The sequence below is a fragment of the Canis aureus genome, chromosome X (genome assembly GCF_053574225.1).
Source record: "Canis aureus isolate CA01 chromosome X, VMU_Caureus_v.1.0, whole genome shotgun sequence".
Classification (NCBI taxonomy): Eukaryota; Metazoa; Chordata; class Mammalia; order Carnivora; family Canidae; genus Canis; species Canis aureus.
The window spans coordinates 106,861,281-106,875,231 of record NC_135649.1 but is presented as its reverse complement, the minus strand read 5'-3'; positions in this window follow the sequence as shown (position 1 = coordinate 106,875,231).

The window sequence follows — 13,951 nt, the reverse complement described above, 5'->3', positions numbered from 1 at the left end:
GGGGGTAGGAGACCCCCCCCCCCCAAGAAGGGAGCCGCCAGAAATAAACACATCAGAAGCCAGAAAGCACAGAACTTTCTCAAAGTGTCAGAGTGGCTACAGTTGGCCTGTTACTATTGAGGCCTATTTTTAAAATGCTACAGAGAAGGGACCTGAACTAAAATCTCTCCTAATGTGGATTTGCCCCCACTTGGGTTACCCTGATTGGGTTATGCATCGTGCAAATTCAGAGCAGCGTTTGTGTGTTTTCCCAAAGCCCTGGTGCGATTCTCTGCGGCAGGGATGTGACAGAGGAAAGTTTCCTACTCATATGTGGATGCTAGTTTGAGTAGACATTAGTCCCAGGGCAGCTCACAGATAGGGCCTGATTGAGCTGTGCAACTTCTGGCCCCAGAGATAATTCGATCTAGAAGTAGCCGCTTTGAGAACCACCTGGAGTTCCCAGCCAGGCAGGTTTTGTCCCGTCCAAGATTTGTGTCGCCCTCTTCGGTGAGCCTGAACGTGGATAGCTGTAGAGTTCTGGGCTGAGAGCTCACCTACCCTGGGTTTGTCCCAGGCAGCTGTTCTCCCGGCTGTCTTCGCTAGATGACCTTTCCTATTGTTGCCCCTGCTCGAGGGATAAACCTGGAGACCGAGGTGTAAACTCCCTTCCCAGCAGGCTGCGGCACAGGGGGATTAGGACGCCACCTGGTCTGTGCCCTCCTAGAATTACTGACCTCCGTGGCCTGGAATGGCCTCTGCAGTTATTTTTAAGCCAAGTAGATGGGAATTAGTCATCACCTAGAATTTAGTATGTGTGCTTCTTGGCCTCCTAACAGAACACTTTGCTCAGTACACATGCAATATATTTACCCTTGGGTCCAGCATATACTAAAACGGCACTGTTTTGTGATGCTCCCTCGTGTCATAGTTCAGGATGACAATCACCTTGAGCCTTTAGCCGCTCACCTTGGTCTCAAAAGGGAATTACTTCAGCGACCTCTTCCCACAGGTAGTTGGCTCAGGATGGTTCCTTATCTAGATGCCCTTCCTCACACCATCAGGGTTTTCTCCCTGGATCAGCAGGAGGGATACAAGAGGCCTTCTAGCTTGGGGGGATGTCCACAGGATCAAAGCTTGTTAGTTTTCAGGTTCAATATTGCCTTCTGGACGACTGGTTTGGTCCCTGACCCCTGCCACTTGGTTCCTGTGGGTTCTTTGGTTCTTTAGTACATGATCACTATTTGACGCTCTGCCCCTTGCCTTCCTGGCTGCTCAGTCCCCCTGTGTGCCAGCTCTGTTGCACCCTCCCTGGAGCTCCTGCAGCCTTTCTCCAAAGGGACCGCTTACCCAGTGCCTGGCCTCTGGTTCTACCTTCACTGTGGACCTGAGTGAATCTCAGCATCTTCTAGACAACTACATGGTCCATCTCTTCCAACTGTTTCTTCTCCTTGCACTTGGCTCTGATCCTTGCCTCAGCCCTCTGGATGTGGCTACATGTCTTATCTGTGCAAACCCCTACTGCCTGTGTTGGTGCTAATGACACCATGTCCACATGTAAAATCCTTATCATTCAGCATCCCCACTCCTAGGTATCTATCCAAAAGAACTGAAAGTACGAACTTGAGCAGATCTCTATACATGCAGGTTCATAGAAGCACTATTCACAACAACCAAAAAGTGGGAACAACCCAAGTGTCTGTGGGCAGATGAATGGATAAACAATATGGGGTCTCTCCATACAATGGACTATTATTCAGCCGTGAAAAGGAAGGAGGTTCTGACACATGCTATCGCGTGGATGAACCTTGAAACACTATGCTCAATGTAAGAAGCCAGACACAAAGGACAAATATTGTATGATCCCACCTATGAAATATCTAGAATAGGCAAATTCATAGAAATAGGAAGCAGAATAGAGGTTAACCATGGGCTGGGGGAAGGGAGGAATGAGGAGCTATTGCCTAATGGGTACAGAATTTATATTGGGGGTGACGATAAGTTTTGGTGATGGGTACACAGTATTAAGAATGTAATTAGTGCCACCGAGTTGTACACTTAAAAATGATCAACATGACAAATACTATGCATATTTTACCACAATTTTTAAAACTTTTTTTAAAAGTCTCTAAAAAAGTAAATAAATAAAAATCTCTATTACCAGCACAGTATGAGTTACCCCAAATGGGTTTTTTTCTTTGGGTGCCCTGCACCCACTTTGCCCGTCAGTACATCTGTGGACGGTAGCTGGCACATAGAAACGCTCAGATATGAAAAACAGATGAGCTCACCTAAGGATAGAATTGACTGTATAGACTGAAGGCCTCACCGTTTCCAGCCAACTGTATTCAGCAGGACTGCCGCGGCCTTGCAGACTTACAAAGACAAATGTGCTCATAAAGAAAAGAGTCAGGGCCTGCGTTTCTGAAGAGAGCAGAGAGAAGCCGCAGAGGAAATTGAAAAGGAAAGAAAGTCTGTTGCATTTGCCAGATAGCAGGAACCCACAGCTCACTGCCCCACTCCCATTCCTCAGGCTTCTTTCTTGGATCAGCACGATTGGAGGAGGAACCTCATCCCCAAACAGCCATTCTGTCCCCCGCACCGTTGCTTCCCCCAAGAGGGCAGTGTCTCTGGAATTTGTCCAAGAGCAAAATGGATTTTTAGGGATCAAAGACTTAATTCACATAAAAAGCAAGGCTTACAGCTGGGAAGAATTACTGTTTGGGTGCTTTTCCCCCTCTCCTTTCTGTAATTTCTTTCTGGTGTGTTAGAAAGCCCTGGGGGGAAATTAATGTGATTTGTTTAAAATTAAGACTGGCTCCAGTGAAATTTTCATTACAATCCCCAAACCTCAAAATTAAAAAACCACCATGAGAACTTATAGAAACGTCCCTCGGTGCTCTAAATAAGTTCTTCAAGGTGTGCTCTGGAATTTTCACTGTGTCTCTAAGTTTAAATTTCACTTCCTAAAATATGTAAATGGCAGTGTCAGGCGAAGGGTAGACACCCCATTTTGAACACAGAAAAGAGAAGCCCAGAAAGGAACAGTAGCAGCCTGCTTTGATTTGTTTGTGGGAGAGGCAGGACTAGAGCCAAAACCTCCTAACTCTTAAAATCCAGACCTCTTTTCAGAAATACCCTTCTGCACAGATGTAATGCAGGGATTAGGATCAGGTTTCTGGGCTAAGGGTAAAATGACCAGTCAGCAGCACAGAAATTCTGGGGAGTGAGGGATAAAGCATCCTGAACTCAAAAATCTTCAGGACCAAGAGGGGCAGTTTCTGGACCTTAACTTCCCCGGCTGTGTGGGTCCCAGCCAGTGCGGGCCTAGCGACTGGCCCTGCTGGGACGTGGCAACCAGCGCTCAGGGAGGCACAAGTAAGGCAAAACTGGGCAAGACTGGGACCCAGGGAACCGACCTTGCGGCGGAGGGGCAGGGGCTGTAGTTCAAATATAAATGTTCCAAGTGATAGGGAAGCCTCGGGTCTAGAAGGACACAGCTCAGCAGGGGTGCCATTCAGTGATTCCGTGGCAGGACTATGTGGCCAGATCCTGCATTTGGGAACAGGTAAGCAGGGCATCCTGGGGGCTCAGCCAGTGGCTGGGAATAGTCTCCAGCACCTTGGAGAGGGAGCAAGAGAACAGCTGGTAAGGCGGTCAAGGCCTGGTCAAACAAGGGCCTGCCCTTGTCCAAAGGGCTACAGATCAGGAGAGGAGACAGCACGTCAGGTACACAAACGAGACGCACGGGGTGAGAGTTAAGGCCTTGTTTGGAAATGCTTCTGGCTGTAAGTATCAGAAAAAGAGCTAACAGTGGCTTAAACCTTAAGAACATTCATTATTTACTTAATAAAGAATCCAGAGAGAAGCAGTCCCAGGATTCACTCAAGAGCTCAATGAGGACAGAGAGATTTCGGGTTTTTTCCATCCTCCCCTCCTACCATTCCTCAGCATACTGTCTTGTCTGCCCTTGGACTTGCTAATGGTCACAGAATGGTTGCCACAGCTATACGTATTTTATCTTTAAATAACTGTCCCCCAAAAAATAAATAAATAAATAAATAAATAAATAAATAAATAAATAAATAAATAAATAACTGTCCCCAAAGGCAGAAAGTAGGGGGAAATATTTCTCAGAAGAGTTCTCCTTGTGCCTTATTGGCCAGAGCTGTGTCACATGACTACCCACCAGACCATGTAGTATTTGACTTTGCGCTTCTCCAGTGTGAGGTAGGCAAAGGAAAAAGAGGAATGGTTATAGAATAATCAGCCAACAGCACTGGCCACGGCATGGCAGGGAGGCTGCAGGTTAGTGGGATGTGCTGGGGCCCAGGGTCTCCCCGCCAGGTGTCCCCGACACCAGGCTTGGGCAGCCAGGCCAACTCCACACCTCCACCTCCTAGTAAGGATGGGCTACTAATACTCTTGTTCAGATGACACAGGGCCTCTATAAGACTAAATCTTTGGCCGAAGGGCTTTAGCACAGACATATCTTTTGGAACAATCCTCTTAACCTAAAACCACGTCTGTGAAATCCTTTCTTCCTATAAGAAATAATAGTAAAGTCCATCATTATGCCCTTTTGGAGCTTGGCTGCTGTCACCAGTTCTCTATCCATCTTTACACCCAGGTCAGGAACTGCCACGGCAGCCTGCCCTGGCCCCACCTAGTGACAAAACTGAGTGAAACTGCCCCCTAAGACTCTGGTTTCCTTGGGTGGCCTTTGGGAGGCCAGGGCCTCACATTAGTTCCTATGATAGGCGTTCCAGATGTCTTGGCAACTGAGTGTTCCGATAAACCACATGGACCCTCTCCTGACAGATGGAATTCCAAATCACAGTGGCTGGAACCAGGGGCAGTGATAGCTAACCGGTGACGGCTAACACTTAGGTAGCATTTCCCAACGAGCCAGGAGCAACGTGTTCTATGCCCTTTACACGCCCAGACTCACTTAACCCTCATAACAACCCTGCAAGTAGGTACCATTCTCATCATACCCATTTTATACCTAAGGAAACTGAGGCACACAGAGGTTAAGGAACTTGCTCAAGGTCGCACAGTTATGGTAGGGCCAGGATTTGAAGTAGGACAGCCTGGCCCCAGAATCCATGCTCTTAACCACTACACTGCCTCTGATCCAAGTGAACTTTGTAGTGCTTTGAATGACACATCGCAAACAGGCAGCTCACAGAGGCAGGAGGAAGCATGTGGATGACGAAGGAATGTGGGGCACTGCCATTCATTCATTGCCCCCCAGGGTCTGGTACCTTTACCCAGTGCTGTCGCAGTAGATTGTGGTGGCACTCCATCTGGACAGTGGCACACTGTGTGAATAAGAAACCTAAATGGAGGGGTGCCTGGGTGGCTCAGTCGGTTAAGCATCTGCCTTCGGCTCAGGGTCCTGGGATTGAACCCCACATCGGGCTCCGTGTCCCACAGGGAACCTGCTTCTCCTTCTGCCTCTGCCTGCCACTCCCCCTGCTTGTGCTCTCTCTCTGTCAAATAAAAAAATAAAATCCTTAAAAAAAAGAAACCTATATGGAAAGTTCCTAATCCAAATATTTGTGAGAAGAGCAGGCTCTGTAGCTAGGCTGCTCTGGGCCAGGCAAGATCAGACATGGCACATGTTAGGATGGAGTTGTCACTTGGGTTATACTTAACATTCCTACATAATGGAGTCTTTGTGAACTTTTTATAATACATAAACAAAACACCTTGTTTCTCATGCAGTTACTTCAGAGAGATTTTATGGCTGCCTGCCTCATGCTGACATGAAATTGCTCTTGTCATAACTGCCAGAGTCACGAGGTAACAACATTGGAAACACAAAACTTGGTTCTATCTGTTTTAATTGCTTTCTTACTTTTTGTCCATGAAGTACCAAATATAAAATTTATTTTAAAAAGGTTTTTCATCCATGTAGATAAAAGGAGCCATGTAGGCTCCTTTTAAAGGGTACTCACAATTTTATAAAATATATGAAATTGGGGTTCAAATATGCAGACTGTTTAATGGCCTAGGGTTTTGATGTTGTAACGATGAAGTTCAATCACCCTCTGACTTTGGCAGCACCATTAGGTAACTCCACCTCCGCTGAGGGAAATACCAAAATTCTAAAAGCTCAAAAATAATATTTCACCTAAATCGGGTGCTTGGGATTTGCTTCTAGATAATATGTGAATCACCGGGCAATTATACAGTATTTTCTGTCAAAGGGTTACTCTCTAATGACATAATCTACTTTCAGGGCCACCATTACCTCACCTTAGGCTGATTCACTTTAATGACACAATGGATGACATTAATGACTTAATGTGACAAGTAATCATCATTGAATACCCTAATTCAACCTCTTTCATCATTTAAAGTTTGAGTACAACAAAAATAAGCAGTATAGAAGGAAGACCTTGTTTTACACCTTACCAGGTAAGGAAGAAGTTTCTAAGGGTCGGGTACAGAGCTAACTCTCTCTAGGTTGGCCCTAAGCAAACTTAGGAAGTCAGGAAATTCTGCCTCTCTGCAACCCCCATATCCCTTTCTTGATTTGGCCTCCTTCCCCTCACCCTCCCACCTCTCTCCCTTGCTTTCTCTCTAGCAGAGGAAGGGATGGTCAGGGAAGCCCTCAATATCACTGTTTCTTTTCCAAACTCTTGGATCTTACTTTCCAGTTATCCAGGTTGATCGGGTTCATTGAGGTACTGTGCAGGCAATACAGACTCAGAGGAAATGAACTTGTGGCAGCATTCCAAAATAATACCTTGTGGAAGAAATGCAGTTTTCAGGCCGACCAGTGGATAATACATCCCCTCACTTGCAAGATGGCCTGCTTACAAGGCAGAAGAAAATGGCTATAGTCAGGGTAGACTAAGTTAAGCCCTTGGTAACAGACAGCTCCAAACTTTAGTGGCTTACAACCACCAAAAGGCATTGCTTACTGACACCAGAAGTCCGATGCAGCTCTGCCCCATGCCATATTCACTCAGGCTGTTGAGGCAAAAGGAAAAGAGAGATCATGAACCACAGGGGAAGGGCATTGAAGAGAGAGGGAAAAAAGGGAATATTTGGGGGAACAGTAATACAATCTGCCACAAGTACATGGAACTGTTTCTCAGAAGACTCCTAGGCCTAGAGTCAAAAAAACAGGGTTCCCCTTCCAGCTCTGCTGCCTAACAAACAAGTCACTTCACCTCTCTGAGTTTCATTTTACAATGAGGAAAATAAGGGACTGAATTCCACGACTCTCAGGGTACCCTCCAGCTTGGAGACCTGAAGTTCTGATTGCTAGAATAGGGACCTTCTCACCAGCCAGGGCCTTTGGTACACTGTCAATGTTTTCCTCTAAAAACTCTAAATTCTTCTGAATCTATCAAAAGGTACATTATTTAGGCCTATAAAAAGCCTGATGTCTTGATTGGGAGTCCATTCCTGAACCCCAGAACACAGAAAATGATTCAGGTGACTCTTCTCAAATTCTCCCGAGGAGAATTGAGAACAAGTATCATTCTAGATGCACAGGAAAGAAGTTAATTCATTACATACAATGGATGTGAATGTGCACCAGGTTCTAATTCTCTCTTGGAACTTCTAATTGTCAGCTGGGTCTGTTCTTTGTGGAGTTTTTTTTAGATTTTCTTTCTTTCTTGCTTGCTTTCTTGCTTTCTTGCTTTCAAACAGAGAGAGAGCAGGGGGAGGGGTGAAGGGAGAGGGAGTGAGAGAATTTCAAGCAGACTCCCTGCTGAGCAGGGAGTCTAACTCAGGGCTTGATCCCAGGACCCTGAAATCATAACCTCAGCCAAAACCAAGATTCAGACACTCAACCAACTGGGCCACCCAGGCAACCCCTGGGTCTGTTTATTGTATTTAAAGGAGCTCAATCAGCTCAAGCCTCCCCAAACCATGTGAGAAATTCAATGCTGTCCCCAAATGTCTGCAAATTCCTAGGAACTCATGAATTTCCGAGTGTTTCTCACTAGGAATTCCAACTCTTGCTGAGTCTCACTCACACGTTTCTTCCTATTCTGTTATCGCATCTCTGTCCAGATAAAGACAATGCCTTTATCCTTCATCTAGTTGAGGGAAATTAGCTATTCACAAAGCAGAAGAGCTCTATGAATGTTCCAGATCAGCTGGGCCCTCAGATGCCTGTAGTCTTTGCTGACAGCATGTGGAGCAGAAGAACCACCCAGCAGAGCTCAGTCAAGCAAGGGACTGGGGAGAGAGAATGAGGTGCTTATTTAAGCCCCTAAGTTCTAGAGTATGTCATATGTGATAAAAGAGAACAAAAATAGATAGGAAGCCCACTTCCCAGATATTGGGAGGCTCAGATCACTGAGAGGAAACCTGGAGGCATGGTTACTAAAATTGGTCAATCCCATCCTAGCAGAATTTGTACCTCTACCAAAAGACTCCTTGTAAGACAGCACAGCAGCATGAATATTTGATTATATTAGCTGCTACCAGAATTTAAGGAGGGGCCTAAAATCCTTTGAAGGGCTACTTGGGGGATGGAAGATGAAGCACTTGGACAGAGTGAAGAGTGACAATAAAGGTCTCTGGAACATTCAAGATGGCATGTTCACATGGCTGGAAGCAAATGCTGGCTGTCTGCTGGGCTCTCAACTGGGTTATTGACCAGTGTACATCAGTTCTCCTTCGTGTGGCCTCACCTTGTGGCTCAGACTTCTCATAGCACGGGGGCTGGGTTATGAGAGGGATTGTCTTAGGAACGAGCAACCCGAGAGGAAAAAGCATAAACTGGCAGTTCTATTAATGACTGGGCTCAGAATTCCCAGAATGGCATCATAAAGCCAGTCACAAGGCAAGCCCAAATTCATGGGGAGGGGAAAGAAGTTCTACCCTGATGGAAAGAGTGGCACATGTATAAAGGGAGGGAGGATACTATTGGGGCCATCGTTGGAGACTAGCAAGCACACTGTCTACCACTCCCAGGCACTCGGTGCCTGCTTCCCCACACTTGCTGTCAGATCACTGTGATAACTAGATTCTGGAAAATCTTCTAATGATCTGATCTAGGCCTACCATCCTGATAGTTTGGGTCTTGGGCTATCCAAAGATAATCATATTCTATTAGTCCTTTCCTTGTAAACCAACCTTTTCGTTTGAGATTTCCGTTGCCAAGCTCCTAGAATTTTTTTTTCCGTTTTTTTGTTCTTATATTTAGACCCTGACTCTATCATTTAGGATCCAGGCTGGAAAATAGAACCCAGACTAGTTATTTTAACAGAGTAAGTTTAATATTGGGACTTAGTAGAGCAGGTACAGGAGGCCTGGAAACATAAAATGGAAGCAATGAGGTAACTGAAAGACAATAATGGCAAGAAACAGCTACCAACCCTGAGGCTAAGAAACAAGGGGAAGAAGGCAGTTCCCAGAGCCTCAAGGCCCAGAGGAGGGGTCCCTTGGAGCTGGGACACAGACCTCTGAGCAGGGAAGTGCTTGGCTGGTGCTGGTGCCTCAGAAGCACGGGAAGGTGACATTGCTGACAAAGTGAAGTGTAGTTGCTGGCCGATGCTGGACACAGGAAGGAGCAGTGATTTCTTTTTCCAGCTTTGTGGTCCCTCCCCGTGGGCAGACACTAACAGGGACAACTGGCAAAGCATGTGTGTCCAGAGTCCTCACGCCGGCATCACGAAGAAGAGTCTGGAAGTGAGGCACAGTGGCTTATAACCTACACACTGCTTTACTATGAGGAGCAGGGATTTTATGGAGTTACTTTACTTCCAGGGATGATGTGTATAACATCATTTATGGAGATTAGTGGGGGGAAAGGAGCACAGGAACTGCTACAGGAATGAAAGTGTACTTTAATCTATACCCCAGGGGCAGTTGGTGAACACCAAAGGGCTCTCATCAGTAAACCACCTTCCAGGGTAGCTATGCAAGCATGGCCATCGGAATCTTCCCTGGGGCTTTTATATTAACTCAGGGAATGTTGGAGATAATTGCTTACAGGTGAAATGAGTGGTGTTGGAGATATATGAGGGGCTAGAAAGATTCCGTGAGGCTCACAGCTCTTTGCATAAATAAGAAAATAAGAATCTACTACACTGAACAACCAAACATGTGCTTACACCATTCTTTTTGATCTGGTGTGAGCTCCCTTCAGAAAGGACAACAGGGCCTGATCTCGCTAAAAGGCCTGGTCACCTCTCATCACAGCAGTGCTGGATCTGCCTTGGATCAAACCTTTGGGACTTGGGTGCTTGTCGGAATGTCTAAAAAACTGACAGTGAGGTCACTGAACTCATAGGAACAGGCTGTCTGTCCTGTGACTGTTCGCTCTAAGTACTTGTATGTTTGGCAGAATTAGGTTTGCTTTTACAGTGATATCCACCTGGTGGTAGGGGAGGAGATCCATAATTCTCATCTGTCTCTGATCATTAAGTATTTCCTTATATTAACCAAAAACCCTGGTGATGACTGAACAGCCACACTGGTTTAGGTTCCTTTACAAGAACTCTAGGAGGACTGGTGGTGGTGGCAGCCAATACCCATGAGAGAACCCCAGGGAGGTCAGATTTATGGGGCGAGTCAGGATAGCATGGTCAGCAGACATCCATCCATGAAAGTTCTCTTTCCAGGGCCTCCCCGGAACCCTGGAAATGTGTGCGTTGAGAAGCCATTTCCTCACCTTGTAATCTATGATCCTCCAGTCCTCCAGATCCCGGGTCAGCCCCTTCCTCCAGCCTCAGCCCTCTCTCTGTCACCTCCCCTCCTCACCCAGGCCCTGTCCCGCTGGGCTCCTCTCTCTGGCCAGTGGAACAGTTCCCACCTGCACTTGGAGAGGTTCACTGTCCTGTGAATGACAAAATGGGCAGAGGGGAAGTCCCCAAGGCCACTGTGAAGTTCAAAGAGCTGTGCTAAAAATTTCACAGCAACTTTTGAAATAATTGGGAGATAAAGGATCACAACACAGAGGATGAGAAACATTTTGGAAGAGGTAATCATACAATCTGGAGTTCTCCACATCCCTGCTTGCACATGTAGTGTTTCCACAGTCTCTTTGTAACCACCTCCACTGCTCCCCAACACACAATGAACCCACACACTTTTCCAAAGAGATTACTGATCTCATCTGAGAAACAATTAATTCAGTGTTGCCAGTCATGCCCTTAAAATAGCCAGGAAAAATCAGGCTACATTCTTAAATTTATTTATTTATTTATTTATTTATTTATTTATTTATTTATTTGAGAGAGAGCCAGAGAGAGAGTAGGAGCAGAGAGGAGGTGCAGAGGCAGAAGCAGACTCCTCACTAAGCAGGGAGCCCAAGCTTGGGCTCGATCCCAGGATCATGACCTGAGCTGAAAGCAGATGCCCAACCAACTGAACCATCCAGCTGCCCATCAGGCTGCATTTTAAAAGGACCAAGCTTCATATAAGAAGAAATTCAGAAAACAGAAAAAAAAATAAATACACGAATCTATACTGTAACCTAGGATGATTCGGGCCCTTTGTGGAAGCTATTTGGCAGCTTTGGTTATGATTTCTGTTCTACTGTTTGGTCAGGATGGGATTTTTCAAGGCATTCGTGCAGCTCATTAAATATGTTATTATGTTGGCTTATGTTTCTCTTTCAATTTAAGAACTCAGCTCTTAGAAAACATTTGCCTGAAATGAGTCCAAGTAGCTTAAGCCTCAGAAGCAAATCCATTTTGACTAATAAAAGACTAATTCTCTAAATAAGCAAGATGGTTTTTCTTAAATGAGAATCTAATTGTGAAATCCTATATCCTTAAATTTAGCAAATTACTAGCATAGACATTTCTAAGCCTATGCGATTTGGATCAGATTTCTCATCATCAGAAAAAGGAATAATTTCTCTATCATCAGAATTTGAAATGAGCTGCAAGAACACAGGCCTCAGCTGGCAATCACCTCTCAAAGTAAACAAACCCATATGCTGGGACCTGGAAGATTTGGGTCCTCCATGACTTCAACCATCCCCCTCCACGCACACCCCACACCCCACACCCACCAGCCAATCACCTTCAGATCCTTAACTGGCCTTCTCGTCTGCCCTTTATTGGGAACTAGGAATGGCTCCTGTCCTTAATGAAATTTTCTTCCTCAAATTCCAGAGATAAAACATCGGTGCTCATATTTTCATGTAGAGCCAGTAGTCAGGTGTGACTGGCCGCCTCTCCCAGCCTTCAGGCCAGAACTGCATAAATTGACACACTCTAAAAGAGAAAATGAGCATGTAACATCTGGGTCTCTTCACTCAGAAATGCAACAATTAAGAATTAGTCTTCTGGCTATGAACAAATAACTTAGAGCAGTGCATTTTACAAAAGCAGATCTCGTCACTCCATCCTGGGGGAGATGCTTTTGTCCCTTGGCATACAACCAGCTGCAAGAGCTGATCAATATTCTGGCTGTATCCTTTGGATTGTTGCAAACACCATCAGCCCAGTTCTGTCTTTTTATTATAGCCACAGGGTAAAGTCTTTCTTCAGACTACCAGGGTCACCTGTAGGCTGTCTTGCAGTGTCGTGTGTGGATGACAAAAGTCTAACAAAGAGGAGAATTGTGTAATGAAAATAAGCAGCAGAGACCAGAGAGGACTTTGAAAAAATGAAAAGGCTACGCACATATTTCATTGCCTTGAGCCTCTAGGACATGTGTACATCCCAGACTTTCCAAAATACATTACTGTGAGCAGATCCTCAAACCAAATTGTATTCTCTGTTGTTTGTTCTCACTTCTGTGTACATTCATCAAATAAAAACAAAATGGTACTTCCTGTATGCCAGGTACTAACTGTATAAGGTGCTGGGGACAGGCTGGTGAAACAGAGTCACCGTTTCCAAGCTCAGAAAGGTCACAGTCAGCCAGGGGAGACAGTCCATTACACAAGAAAAAAACAATGCTTGGTGATAAAGGCTCCAAGAATATCAAGTCCCGGAGCCTTGGTGATGCAGAGAAGGAGGGACTGGTTCAGTCCTACAGGAGGTACCATTTATGCTGGCAGCCAGGAGAGGTGAATCCCCTGGGCCAAGCGGGAGCAGGGAGGCAGAGGTGAGGAAGAGAGACGGGGGAGTGCATCAGGAGAAGGCAGTAGCGTGGATGAAGGCTTGCAAGTGAGAGACAGCCTTCCCTATTATTGGACCTGAACGTCTCCTGATCATCCAAAGACTGAAGAAAATGCAGTGAGAGAGACAGAGAAGCTGCAAGAGTAGAAGGTGGGAAAGTAAGAAAACAGAGTGTGACGGGTTTTTGGACTGAACCCTAAGGTCAAGGAAAAGTGGGGTCAATTGGGTTGTTGCTCCCAGTTCTTTTCCCCCTTCATGTTACAGAAGTGACCACATCTTTACGGTGTGCAGAGCAAGCATCCTTGCCCCCTGACCTTGGGTTTAGCAATGTGACTTCCTTTGGCCAATGAACTGTTAGCTGAGAAGGCCCATGGAAGGTATGAATGAGCTACTTGGTTTCATTTGTCCTTTTGCGCCTCTTTTGGTGGCCTGTGTAAACCATATGCTTCAGGGAGCTGCTGCCCCTTCTCGCTAGGCCCTAGAATGACATCATGTACTACACTTTAACTCAACCAGAAACCTGGGGTCCTACCCAGCTGAACCCAGGCTTCGTGAGCCAAACTGCTGCCAACCTACAGACCTAAGAGCTGAAAATACTTATTTTGGTAAGTCACTCAGATGTGGGTAGCAAAAACTGACTAAAATAAAGACTATGGCAAATTTTGCAGAAGGGAATGAATGACATGGTCATGGTCGTATTTTAAAACATTCCCTGGCTCCATTATGGAGAACAGATTGAGGGAGAGAAGACCAGTTGGAAGAGGAACACAGCCAAACTGGGAGATGGTTTTGTTAATCCAGAGAAAAATAAATGATGGTGGCCTTGCCCAGGGTGTCAGTGGTAGGGGGCAGAGAGAAGCACTGATTCTTGTTTAATATGTATTCCTTTAGTGCAGTATTCCTGTTTTGTGGGGGGG